We start from the raw sequence: 13994 nt of genomic DNA, 5'->3' as shown, positions 1-13994 counted from the left end.
TCTGTGCATATGTCAAGGATGGCCAGGTTTAGAGATACCAACCTATTTATTTTTAGAGGAGAGGTGTCCAAATAACTGTCTTTTCATACATCACTTCCACTAGGCAGAAAATACTTATGTTATTATGACAGTGTCCTGAGGACAGTGGAGAAACCCCAAGCTGCAGAAGCATCTGGTCTGTGGCGCTAGCCAGATTGTCCCCATTCTGCAGGAACAGGTTCTTACACAAAGAGAAGGGTTAATGCTTTGGATAGGGCATAGCATTCAGGAATTAAACACATGAATTAAACACTGTTTGGGCTGTTGGGATCTACTAATCTATTGGAGGAGATGGCGTGGATCCAGTGTTTACTGGGCCTCTTTTCTGCCTCAGCCAAGTACCACCTTCCCTAGACAGCCTGCTGATGTTCCTTTAAACATCTCTAGAACTCCAACCCCAAGAATAGCTCTTGGCAGATACCTGGTAAATGGGGCTAGTTTTTGTTATCCTCTCCCCCGCAATATGAAACATGCTGGTACTTTGGCGGGACTTTTCCATATTGTGGGAAATTGCCCTCTCCCTGCACAATTGTGTCTGTTCCTGGCACCATTGTTGCCCTGGATCACCACTTACATCCAGCTGCAAACATTTTTATGCAAAAGTTAAGCTTAAACAGGAAGGATAAAGGGAGTATGGATAGGAGTAGCAAAAAGCTGTTAAATAGGAGGAATAGATTTTAGTGTTCTAAACCACACTAAAGAGGCTGTTGTGAACTCTGCCTTCCTCAAAAAGACTTCTGAGGCACTCTGCTCATCACCAGTCCAGGAAGTGAGAAAGAGTATGGAGGAACATAGATCAGGAATCACCACCAGCTTTCAGAATCACCACAGTTCAGAAAGTCAGGAAGTTGTTTCTGCCACCCAGAGGTCAGAAAACTGCAGAAAACTATTGCTGATAGCATGAATGTCCCATGGTTCCAAGCTTAGAAAGGAGTTCAGCAGGATGCCATGGAAATTCACATCTACTGAAAAACACTTATTTGCTCTTCCTGTTAGAGCAAAAGTATGGCTTCTACCTCCCTTTACCAAATTTTGTACAGAGAGATTTCATTGACAAGGGAGTATGAGAAGTGTCTCAAGATTTTCAGCTCCTATAATCCAGAGAAGAAGATGGCAGTGGGAATGTTGCGGAATGCCAACAGATAATGTTTGGTACATATTTGAGAATCCTGTTAAAATTGAAATATTTGACTCCTTCTTCCTTCTTCCAGATTGAATTCAAGGCCAGCAGAAATCTTCAGTGTTACTCCGCAAATGGAGGCATCAGCTGCTGAGGCAAGCAAAACTGGTTTGTGTCATTGTCTTTTTCTCCAGACCCTAGTCCCCCTAGATATTGAGTCCTAATTTGTGCTCCCCATTCTTCTGATATACACTTGTACACATTTGTCCTTGTAGATGAGCATGTATTTGCACTCACAGATTCACATTTCAGACAGCAAATCCCCTGGTGTCATGGTGAAGCCCTAAACTAATTCATTGGGGACAGGACCTAGGATGCTTCAGATGAATTGGGAGAACTTCCTAGATTCTTCCCAAATGCCATGGAGGTCGGAGGCTGAGTTTGCAGTCATAGAAACATCAGGCATGGAACATCTTCCTGTATGCTGAGCTTGGAGAAAGAGTCCAGGGTTTATTTTGTATGGCACTGTCAAGAGTATACCCATCAATGGAAAGAAACTGTTTGCCCTCCTGAGGGCCCCATTTACCCAGTGAATATTCAGCAAACATAAACAAACTATAAAGAAATAAGACTCCCATTTCATGAGTTGGGTTCCTGTTTAAGGAATTCTTGAGTCACTGATTCTGACCTAGAGGAATCTCTTTCCAGAGAAATGAAGCTAAAGAACCTGGATTGAGAAGAGTGATTACAGTCTTCTACATCCACAGCAGCTATCATTTGTCAATATATTAGTCTCCCTTTATCTGTGGTTTCACATTCTGTAGTTTCAGTTAACTGTGGTCAACTGTGATTCAAAAATATCAATTGGAAAAATTCCAGAAATAAACAGTTTACAAGTTTTAAATTACATGCTGTTCTGAGTAGCATGTTTGAAATCTTCTACTGTCTGGCTCTATTCTGCCCAGGATGTGAATCATTCCATTTGTCCAGCATATCTGCAGTGTATATGCTACCTGCCTGTTAGTCTCTTAGTAGCTATCTTGGTTATCAGATCAACAGTTGTAGTATTGCAAGTGCTTATGTTTAAGTAACCCTTATGTTACTTAGTAATGTCCCCAAAACACAAGTGTAGTGATGCTGGCAAAAGAGAAACTGTAAGGTACTTCCTTTAAGTGAAAAGGTGAAAGTTCTTGAATTAATAAAGAAAAAAAATGTATGCTGAATTTGGTAAGATTTATGGTAAAAATGAATCTTCTATCCAATTTGTGCTAGTTGTACTTATCATACCTCAAACTGTAAGAGTTATATCCACAGTGCATAATGAGTCCTTGATTAAGATAGAAAAGGCATTCGATTTGTATGCGTTTGTGTAGGGTTTGGTACTATCTGAGGCTTAAGGCATCTACTCGGAGGTTTTAAAACATTTCCCCTGTGGATAAGGGGAGACTACTGTAATTGTACTCCATTCAAACTACTGAGGATAATCTTTACTTAAAATCATCTGATTTTAGATGTTAATCATATTTCTGCAATACTTAGATTTGTATTTGTTTGAAAAGTGGATACTATAGCCCAGATAAGCTGACATATAAAACTAACCATCACAGTTCACCCCTTGGCACCTTGGCAACATATTACAATTCCTTGAACTATACTTAATCTCCAAATAAGGACAAGAACAAAGTCATACTTCTACCTATCATGATCTAACTCTCCTGCATACAATAAAAAATACACCAATCTTTTCTCTGGAGGAAGATGCAAACTTTTTCTCTGGATGATGCTCACTTTTCTTGATATCCTATAACTTAATAATAGCCTCAAAACACTGGAGTGGTGATGTTACTGTGATGTAAAAATTAACTCTTGTTAATATGCTAGATGATCTTTTTGGTACCGGGTAATGAACCCAGGGACAATCTACCACTGAACTGCATCTCCAGTTCTATTATTTAATTTTGAGACAGAATCTAGCCAACTTGCCCAGGCTGGCCTGGAATTTGCAATCCTTTTGCCTCAGCCTCCAGAATCACTAGGATTACAGATGTGCACCACCACACCTGGCCTTATGTTAGATGATAAGATGATAAGAAATCAGAAGACAAAAATATTATACACACATACATATGTATATATACACGTACATATACATATACATCACATATTCATATCAAAAGAGAGAAGAAATACTTGTAACAATTACAGTCTTCATTCTTGAAATGGGTCATGTGGTCATAATTAGGTACCTATTTATAACTAACTTTTTTCATTACCATTTCATGTTCCCATTACCCTCAGCAAACAGCTCAGCTGGTTTTAGTTATTTGCCTGGTGTTGGTACCCAAAACCATCTCTTAAATGTCTGACTCATTAGCAATCCTGCCTGAATTGGGTTGCTATAGTTTTCTGTTGACTTTGATCACAGGGTGTAGTAGTACTAAGAGATGCCCTAAGGAATCTTGCACTCACAGACTCACATTTCAGACAGCAAATACCCTGGTGTCACAGTGGAGACACAATCTTCCTTACCTCCATTGTCTTGTAGCAGCCCAATTTTTCCTTGGTAATCAAGACAGTCATCCCAGCCAGTATTGCAACTTCCTTCTTTGCCTGTTGATTTAGAAGCATGAGGAGCCAAACCATCTGGGTGGTAGTTGTAGCTTCCAGTATAATGCAATCATTGTTGTGTATTCCTGGTGGAAGCTTTCCTCCCTTTGAAATTAAGAACTCTATGCCAGTAAAGTATAAGGTCACAGGGATGGGAAACAAAACTTTTACTGGTGGATCACTACAGGTGCTGGATTCTGCCCTTTGATTCCTGACTTTTGCTGAAATAGTTGAGTAGATTCATGTGTTGCACACTGAATCTCTTCAGCAAAAACTTATCTAGCTATATACCCTTTTCCTTCTCTGCAGAGCATGTTCTCTGGACAGTGAATTTCTTAATTTTAGCATCATTTACAAACTGAATATTAAAAAAAATTCCAAATCATCAAATCTCCTTCCTTTTTGTTTAACAATTACTTTCACAATTTGTCTCTTTCCTCTTGCATTTTATTTTAAGCATCGAGGAGAGACTACGCTACACCTTTAACACTTTGCTTGGAAATCTCCTTGATCAATATCTAAGTTCATCACTTAGAAGTTCTGCTTACCACACAACAGTAGAATATAACTCAGCCAAATTTTCTGCCACTATTTAACAAGGATCCCCTTTCCTCCATTTTCAATAACATGTCCCTCATTTCCTTTTGCATTCTTAGTAGAAGTGCCTTTAATGTTCCTATGTCTACCAATATTCTATTTATGACAATATATGTAATTCTCCATGATGATAAAAGGTTACTATACTACTAATAATACTACTAATTACTACTAATACTTCTTATGTACTTCTAAGCCCTTACCAGAATCATAGTCCATATTCCACAGTCACTTCAAATAAGTCTGTGATCTTTCTATTATGCTTCTCAAAGTTCTTCCAGCCTCTATCACCCATTTCCACAGCTTCTGCATTTTTAGACATATGTTACATGAGTACCCTATTTCCTGGTACAAAAATCTGTATTAGTGTCCTAGGGCTGCCATAACAAATTGCTACAAAATTAGTAGCTTAAAAAATAGAATTTGCTGTATGTATATACGTGACTGTATGACCAATGTGATTCTGCAACCTGTACAATCAGAAAAATTAGAAATGATACCCCATTTGATTCAAATTATGAAATGTCAAGATCATTATTCTGTCATGTGTAACTAATAAAAAAAAGTAGAATTGATTCTCCCAGTTCTGGAGGGCAGAAGTCCAAAATCAAGGTGTTAGCAGTGTCATATTCCCTCCAAAGTTTCCTTCCTTTTCTTCCGGCTTCTGGTGGCTCCAGGCACTCCTTGGTTCATAGTATATAATTCCAGTCTCTGCTTATGTTTTCACATGGTTTCTCCTCATCTCTGTCTCCTCCTCCTCCTCCTCCTCCTCCCTCCTCCTCCTCCCCCCTCCTCCTCCCCCTCCCCTTCCCCCCTCCTCCTCCTCCCCACTCCCCTTCCCTCCTCCTCCTCCTCCTCCTCCTCCTCCCCCTCCCCTTCCCCCCTCCTCCTCCTCCCCCCTCCCCTTCCCTCCTCCTCCTCCTCCTCCTCCTCCCTCTCCCCTTCCCCCCTCCTCCTCCTCCCCCCTCCCCTTCCCTCCTCCTCCTCCTCCTCCTCCTCCCCCTCCCCCTCCCCTTCCCCCCCCTCCTCCTCCTCGGGATTGAACTCAGGGGCACTCAACCACTGAGCCTCATCCCCAGCCCTATTTTGTATTTTATTTAGAGACAGGGTCTCACTGAGTTGCTTAGGGCCTCGCTTTTGCTGAAGCTGGCTTTGAACTAATGATCTTCCTGCTTCAGTCTCCCAAGCCACTGGGATTACAACAGGCATGTGCTACCACACCCGGCTGTCTTCTCTTCTCATGTGTTTTATGAGGACAGTTTATCCTTGTATTTACATCTCATTTAAGTAATCCAGGATGATCTCATCTCAATATCCTTAATTTAATTAATTGTTCAAAGACCCCTTTCCCAAATAAGGTAACATTCATAGGTTCTCAGGGTTAGGACATGGACATGTCTTTTGGGTAATCATTCAACCCACAGGTATAGTAACTTTCTTTTGATTAGTACTTGAATTGTATATCCTACTTCACTTTTCTTGCTAAAGATTGCTTTGGCTATTCTGGACCTCTTATTTTTTCAAATGAATTTCACGATTGCTTTTTCTATTTCTATGAAGAATATCATTGGTATTTTAATGGGAATTGCATTAAACATGTATAACACTTTTGGTAGTATAGCTCTTTTGAAAATGTTAATTCTGCCTATCCAAGAGCATGGGAGATCTTTCTATCTTCTAAGGTCTTCTTCAACTTCTTTCTTTAGTGTTCTATAGTTTTCATTGTAGAGGTCTTTTGCCTTTTTTGTTAGATTGATTCCCAAATATTTTATTTTTTGAGGCAATTGTAAATGGGGTAGTTTTCATAATTTCTCTTTCAGAGGATTCATCATTGATGTATAGGAACACATTTGATTTATGGATGTTAATTTTATATCCTACTACTTTTCTGAGTTGATTTATTAGTTCTAGAAGTTTTCTGGTGGAATTTTTGGATCTTTTAAATATAGAATCATGTAATTGGCAAGTAGTGATAATTTGAGTTCTTCTTTCTATTTGTATCCCTTTTAATTTATTTCTTCTGTCTAATTGCTCTGGCTAGTTTCAAGGACAATGCTGAATAAAAGTGGTGAAAGAGGGCATCCTTGTCTTGTTCCAGTTCTTAGAGGGAATGCTTTCAATTTTTCTCCATTTAGAATAATGTTGGCCTTAAGTTTAGGCTATATAGATTTTACTATCCCTAGTTTTTCTAGTGTTTTGAACATAAAGGGGTGCTGTAATTTATCAAATGCTTTTTCTACATCTATTGAGATGATCATATGATTCTTGTCTTTAAGTCTATTGATGTGCTGAATTATGTTTATTGTTTTCCATATGTTGTATCAACCTTGTATCCCTGGGATAAATCCCCCTTGATTGTGGTGTGTTGTTGTTGTTGTTGTTATTATTATTATTTTGGTCTTGTAGATTGAACTCAGGGGCACTCAACCACTGAGCCACATCCCCAGCCCTATTTTGTATTTTATTTAGAGTCAGGGTCTCACTGAGTTGCTTAACACCTCACTTTTCCTGAGGCTGGCTTTTTTTGTTTAATATACTTTTTAGTTGTAGTTGGACACAAACCTCTATTTTTATTTATTTATTTTTATGTGTTGCTGAGGTTCGAACCCAGCACCTTACAGGTGCTAGGCAAGCACTCTACCCCTGAGCTACAACCTTGCCCCCTGAGGCTGGCTTTGAACTTACAATCCTCCTGCCTCAGCCTCCCAAGCCAGCATTATCTTTTTAATATGTTTTTGTATGCTAGTTGCCAAAATTCCATTGAGAATTTTTATATCTATGTTTATCAGGGATATTGGTCTGAAGTTTTCTTTCCTTGATGTATATTTATCTGGTTTAGCTTCATAGAATGAATTTGGAAGGCTTCCCTCCTTTTCTTTTTCATGGAATAATTTGAGGAATATTGGTGTTAATTCTTGTTTGAATGTCTTGTAAAACTTGGCTAAGAATCTGTCTGTTTCTGAGCTTTTCTTGGTTGATAGGTTTGTGATGGCATCTTCTATTTCATTGTTTGAATTGTGTATGTCCTCCTTATTCAGTTTGGGTAGGTCATATGTCTCTAGAAATTTGTTGATGTCTTCAAGATCTTCTATTTTATTGGAGTATAAATTTTCAAAATAGCTTCTAATTATCTTCTGTATTTCAGTAGCATCCATTGTGATATTTCCTTTTTTATTATAAATTTTAGTAATTTGAGTTTTCTCTCTCTCATCACTAGCATGGCTAAGGGTTTATCAATTTTATTTATTTTTTCAAAGAACCAACTTTTTTGATCAATTTTTTGAATTGTTTCTTTTGTTTCAACCTCATTGATTTCCACTCTGATTTTAATTATTTCCTGTTTTCTACAGCTTTTGGTGTTGATTTGTTCTTCTTTTTCTAGGGCTTTGAGATGTAAATGTTAGGTCATTTATTCATTGACTTTCTATTCTTTTAATGAATGATCCCAATGCAATGAACTTTCCTCTTAGCATTGCCTTCATAGTGTTCCAGAGATTTTGATATGTTTTATCACTATTCTCATTTACCAGTAAATATTTTTTATTTCATCCCTGATTTCTACTGCTATCCATTTGTCATTCAATAGTGTATTATTTAGTTTCCAGGTGTTAGAGTAGCTTCTACTTTTTGTTTTATCATTATTTCTAATTTATTTTTATTTTTTTAAAATATTTATTTATTTATTTATTTAGTTTTCGGCGGACACAACATCTTTGTTTGTATGTGGTGCTGAGGATCGAACCCGGGCCCCACACATGCACGGCGAGCGCGCTACCACTTGAGCCACATCCCCAGCCCCATTATTTCTAATTTAATTCCATTATGGTATGATAGAATACAGGGTATTATTTTTTTGTATTTTCTAAGAGTTCCTTTACAGAAGGATCCATGTGCTGCAGAGAAAAAAGTGTATTCACTTGTTGATGGATGAAATATTCTATATATGTCTGTTAAGTATACATTATTGATTGTATTATTTAGTTCTATAGTTTCTTTGTTTAGTTTTTATTTGGAGGATCTACTCAGTGGTGATAGAGGTATGTTAAAGTCACTCAGTGTTATTGTGTGTGGTCTATTTGATTCTTGAAATTGAGAAGGGTTTGTTTGATGTATGTAGATGCTTCATTGTTTGGGGCATATTTATTATTGTTACAACTTTTAGATGTCTAATACCCTTAAGCAGTACAAAATGTCCTTCTTTGTCCATTCTGATTAACTTTGGCTTGAAGTCCTCTTTATCTGATATGAGGATAGAAACCCCTGCTTGTTTATGCAATCTTTATGAGTGATATGTTTTTTCCCATCCTTTCATTTCAGGCTGTGGATGTCTTTGTCTATGAGATAAGTTTCTTGGAGACAACATATTTGCCAGTCTATGTCTTTTGATGGATGGATTTAGGCCATTAATGTTCAAAGTTACTATTGAGATATGATTTGTATTCCTGGTCATTTTGGCTTATTTCTAGTTTTTAATTTGAATTAATTTCTTCTTTGATTGACAGTTCCTTTAGTGTAGTTCCTCCCTTCACTGGTCTTTACTTTTAAAAAATTTCATCTTCATGGAGTATTTTATTGAGAATATTCTGTAATGCAGGCTTTCTAGTTACAAATTATTTTTAACTTTGTTCATCATGGAATGTTTTTATTCCGTCTTTATCTGAAGCTTAATTTTGCTGGATATAGGATTCTTGGTTGGCATCCATTTTCTTTAAGAAGTTGTATATGTTGTTCTAGGACCTCCTAGCTTTGAGTATCTGGGTTGAGAAATCAGCTGAGATCTAAACTGGTTTCCCCCTATGTGTAATCTGATATTTTTCTCTCATAGGCTTTAAAATTCTATCCTTATTCTGTATGCTAGGCATTTTCATTATAATGTGGCTTTGTGTGGGTCACTTGTAATTTTGTACATTTGGTGTCCTATAAACCTCTTGTATTTGATTTTCCACTTCATTCTTTAGATTTGGGAAATTTTCTGATATTATTTCACTGAAAATATTGTGCATTCCTTTGGTTTGTATGTCTGTGCCTTCATTTATCCCAATAAATCTTAAATTTGGTCTTTTCATGTTATCCCATAATTCTTGGAAGTTCTGTTCATGTTTTCTTAACATCTTCTCTCCATGCATGGTCAAGTCTATTTTCAAAATTCTATGTTTTGTATTCATTGCCTATAGTTCTGTCTTCCAAGTGGTCTAGTCTGTTGGTGATGCTTTCTATTGAATTCTTAATTTAGTTTATTATTTACTTCATTTTGAGGATTTCTGCTTGTTTTTTTTCATTATCTCTGCCTCTTTATTGAAATAATCTTTCATTTCCTGTATTTCTCTCTGATTTCATTCCTTATACCATCCTTTACTTTGCAGATCAGTTTAACTATGGACATTCTAAACTCCTTCTCTGACATTTCTTCTACTTTGGTATTGATTAATTCTGTTACTGGAGTATCTTAGTTTGCTTGGGATGATTTTTTCCCTTGCTTTTTCATATTGTTTGTGTGTCTACCCATCTAACAGTATGGATCTGAAGCAGTAGAGTTTCTACCCTGTGGACTTAAAGTGTCCCTGAAAGTTTCCAGTACCTCATTGTTTAGGGGGAGACAAATAATAACAATAACCAAAGCAAGCAATATATAGCATTAAACCAAATAGTTCCTACTATGATGTCTACAATGTTAATTATCACAATAAACAGAAATAATAAGATCAGTTGTTTCCTATAATAAAAACAGAAAATTCACAAAAGTGTTTACAATTTCAAATGGTGGACAGGGAGAGAACAGAAGTGATGTAGGATATGATGATTATGAGGAGGAGGAGAGAGGACAGAAGTAAAAGATTAAAGGAAGAGAGAAAGTGAGAAAAATAGAGATTTGCTGTCGGTGGAAGAAAAGAGAATCAAGGGAAACAGGTAGGAAAAAATATATGAAGTAAAAATTAAAAATAAAAATAAAAAACAAAACTAATATATACTAATCAATCATCTTAGTTCACAAAAAAGTAATCTATGAAAAAAAGCTGGCTTAAAAATGCTAGAATTTAGAAAAAATATGAAAATGTACAAATGTCCATGACCTTCAATGTCACAATTAAACCGAGAAAAAGAGTAAAAAAAAAATGAAAAGAAAAAAATGTTGATGAAAAGTTAAAGAATTATTTCCATTGGAATTCAAAATATTCTCTGCTTCTCTTTTCAGCAGTTTTAGGTGGGGTCTTCTGGAGAGTGATGCTCCACCCTCTGGATTGCTGGAGTGAGAGGTAATCCCGTACTTGGAATTCCTGGAGGCAGGGTTTAGGTTTATGTGGGGTCCAGGCTCTTCTCTGAATGCCAATTGGTCTAGAGATTTGAAATCAGCACACCTCCAGGGCCCAGTACTTGCTGGTCCATGTTGGAAGACTTTACCCCAGGGATCTGCTCTGGGTTCCACTTCTGTGGTGGGGAACTAATTCTTAGTCTCCTACATCACCTGCAGACCCCATGTTTCTTGGTCTTGGGTTCAATCTCCAAACAAATTTTCTCCTGACTGCTTTTAATAAAGCTGTATAGTTTTACACAACTGTATAGATTAACAGCATAGCAGTTGCTATTCCATGACATCTTCAATAACATTTTTTATAGTTTAATGTATTTTAATAGCAAATTTACAGGAACAGCACAGAAGACATTAAAAACATGTACTTGCATGTAGGACAACCCAGAAAAGTATAGCGAATGGATAGAATCTACTGTATGATAAAAATGCTACAAACACCATTTAGTTGCCATCAATAAGAAATTTACTTGTTTAAAAAAATCCAAATGCTGGCATTGTCCAGGAAAATTTAAGTTTTATTTATAATTGTTATAAAGTTGAACTATTGAAACTTCTTCACTGAAATGTTCTGACTTGCATTAATGCTTTACATCCCAACATTTATATTAAAAACCCACACACTAATGAAAATGGAAAAATGGCCAATACTTGATTTCTGTCGCCTATTTTTCCATTTGCAATCATATATTTAGGTACCTTTTGACCCCATGGAAAAAAATATCTAACATTCAGAACTACTGATAACAGGAAGAAGAGAAAGAAAATGTTTTTTGAGAATGAAATGTTTTCCATCATTGTGAATTCTTCTTTTTTAGAATTTTAATATTTATTTTTTAGTTTTTTTGGCGGACACAACATCTTTGTTTGTATGTGGTGCTGAGGATCGAACCCAGGGCTGCATGCATGCCAGGCAAGCGCGCTACCGCTTAAACCACATCCCCAGCTCCCATCATTGTGAATGTTCTCCACATATGTGGTGTGCTAGTTGGACGTCTTTTGGCATAATTGTTACACCTTTGACATGGATAGCACACATGGATAGCCTTCAAAAGACCAACCAGATAGGCCTCACTTGCCTCCTGCAAAGCACCAATAGCTGTACTCTGGAAGTGCAGATGTGTTTTTGAAGTCCTGAGCAATTTCTTGCACCAGATGCTGGAAGGGTAGTTTGTAAATCAGAAGTTCAGTGGACTTCTGATAACATCTAATTTCACAGAGTGCCACAGTACCAGGTCCATAATGATGAGTTTTCCTCACCCCTTCAGGAGAGGGTGCACTCTTGCAAGTGGCTTTTGTAGCCAATTGTTTCCTGGGTGCTTTACCACCAGTCTGCTTTGCAGGCAGTCTGCTTTGTACAAGCCATGGTATAAAGACATCCTTACTCACCCCTCTTGTCCTTTGGCTGGAGCTCTGCAAGCTAGAGGCAGTGCTGGCTTAGAGAATGATGGCAGCATGGCAGCAGCTGCCCTCAATAACTTTTGAAATCACAGATTTAAATTTTAACATGTTCTTGTATTTTAACAGGCTTAAATGATATTTTCCTTTAAAATGTCATATCAAATATATTTAGCATATTGAAAACAGTTAAAAGCTCCTTTCTTTTGGACATCAACTTTTAAAAAACAGGAGCAACTTTAAAAAAAAAATACTTTTTTTTTAGTTGTAGATAGACACACTACCTTTATTTTATTTTTATGTGGTGCTGAGGATCCAACCCAGTGCCTTCCACATGGGAGATGAGTACTGTACCACTGAGCTACAACCCCAGCCTCAGGAACAACTTTTTGAAAAACAATTTACAAATTATACAAAAGGGGATGCATATATAATAATTTAGAAGATACTGGTTTTAGCCACTTTCAGGTTTACAAAAAGGTGATGGAAGCAGCAGTTATTAATAAAATGTCAATCAAAAAAAGTACATGCTACTGCTGCCAATGTCATATACACATAGAAAATGTTCATTTTCTTTTCTTTTTTATCTTATTTTTCCATATTTTTATTGCTTAATTACAATTAGACATAAGAGTGACATTGTTACATATGTGTACACATGCACATGGTATAACAATATAATTAGGCCAATATCGTTCTCCATTATTTCCCTTTTAACCACTATCTCCTTTATCCTTCCTTGTTCTTGCCCAGCAAGTAGACAATACATGTTAGCAGGCCAGTTTTCTTGTAACAAGTCAAGAAACATGAGGACAAACAGTAAACTAAGTGGCTAAATAGTAACAATCTGGATCTCCTTATTAGGTGAGTTAACTAAACATCTTGTTTCCTTAGGCCTTTATGAGTTAGCTTCCTATTATTTGCAGCTGAAAATATTCCTTATATAGATTGAGATTCATCAGAACTTGACTCTAATTCTAATGTGACCTGTACAGATGTATACTGTATTTCTGTATACCAGCAAAAAGACATTTAGAAAATGAAATTAGAATATTTTACACTTAGTGCCTTGATCTTGATCTCTAACCACCATTCCCATTAAAATGGAACCAGAGGTTTTTAGGGAAATGTCTGATTCTGAGTCTAGGGAGTGGAAGAATACATGATGATCATGGCCTATATTATGGTGCTAAAAAGCAAGGAAGCACTTAAAGACTAATGAGGTCTGTCTAAAGGATGTAGGAAGCATCATTAAAGGCCTTCACTGGCCACATTTGGGATCATCTGGATGTCAAACAATAATGTCTGCAATTTATTGTAACATGTCAGATAAATAAAAGTTCATTAATTCAAAGTGATACTTCAAAAACCACAAGAACAGAAAGGAGGAAAAATTGAAAGGGAAAAAGGAGCAAGTTCTTTGTCTTATTGTTTTAGAATGGGTTCCAAGTTAACAGACCCTAAGATGGAGAGATGCATACAGAGAGAGGGTTTATTTGGGGAAAGATCTATGAAACAGACATCTATAAGAGTGTGAGGAAGACAGGATTGTACAGAGGGAAAAGCTTGCCCATGGCACAGCTACAACTCTGGCCTGAGATACTCCTACAAGGGAGTTCTGGAGCTGAGATGGCCCTTCACAGTAGTCTCAAATTGAGGAGAGTGGATTGCATTCTTGGCTTCCTACATCGGATACTCATTGACTTACTTGTTCTCTGAGAGGTGGGAGGGATAGGCAACCTTGAAGAGGCAGTTCCATGTAGCTGAGGGCAAGTCCCAATGAAGGGCATAGCTGTAAGACCAGTATCTGATTTTTCTAGAAGCCTGGTGATGGTGTGTTGATCCTGAGTAGGAGATCTGAGCTAAGAACCACAGTATTTGCTGTAGCAATTATTTATATAAGAATGCCACCTAATAAGCATAGAA

The 13994-nt window shown here is 37.1% G+C and overlaps 1 pseudogene across 1 annotated transcript; it reads right to left on the bottom strand.

The window, feature by feature from the left end:
* Nucleotides 1-11622: 11622 nt before the first annotated feature.
* LOC308639400 (histone H3.3C-like) lies at nt 11623-12036 on the bottom strand (annotated as a pseudogene). The gene has a single exon. The product of its transcript is annotated as a histone H3.3C-like (transcript).
* Between the last annotated feature and the right edge of the window lie 1958 nt (nt 12037-13994).

This window comes from Spermophilus citellus (genome assembly GCF_964194105.1).
Source record: "Spermophilus citellus genome assembly, chromosome: X".
In the NCBI taxonomy this organism is placed as follows: domain Eukaryota; kingdom Metazoa; phylum Chordata; class Mammalia; order Rodentia; family Sciuridae; genus Spermophilus; species Spermophilus citellus.
Note: the sequence above shows the minus strand (reverse complement) of the source record. Positions and strands in the feature narration are given on the sequence as shown.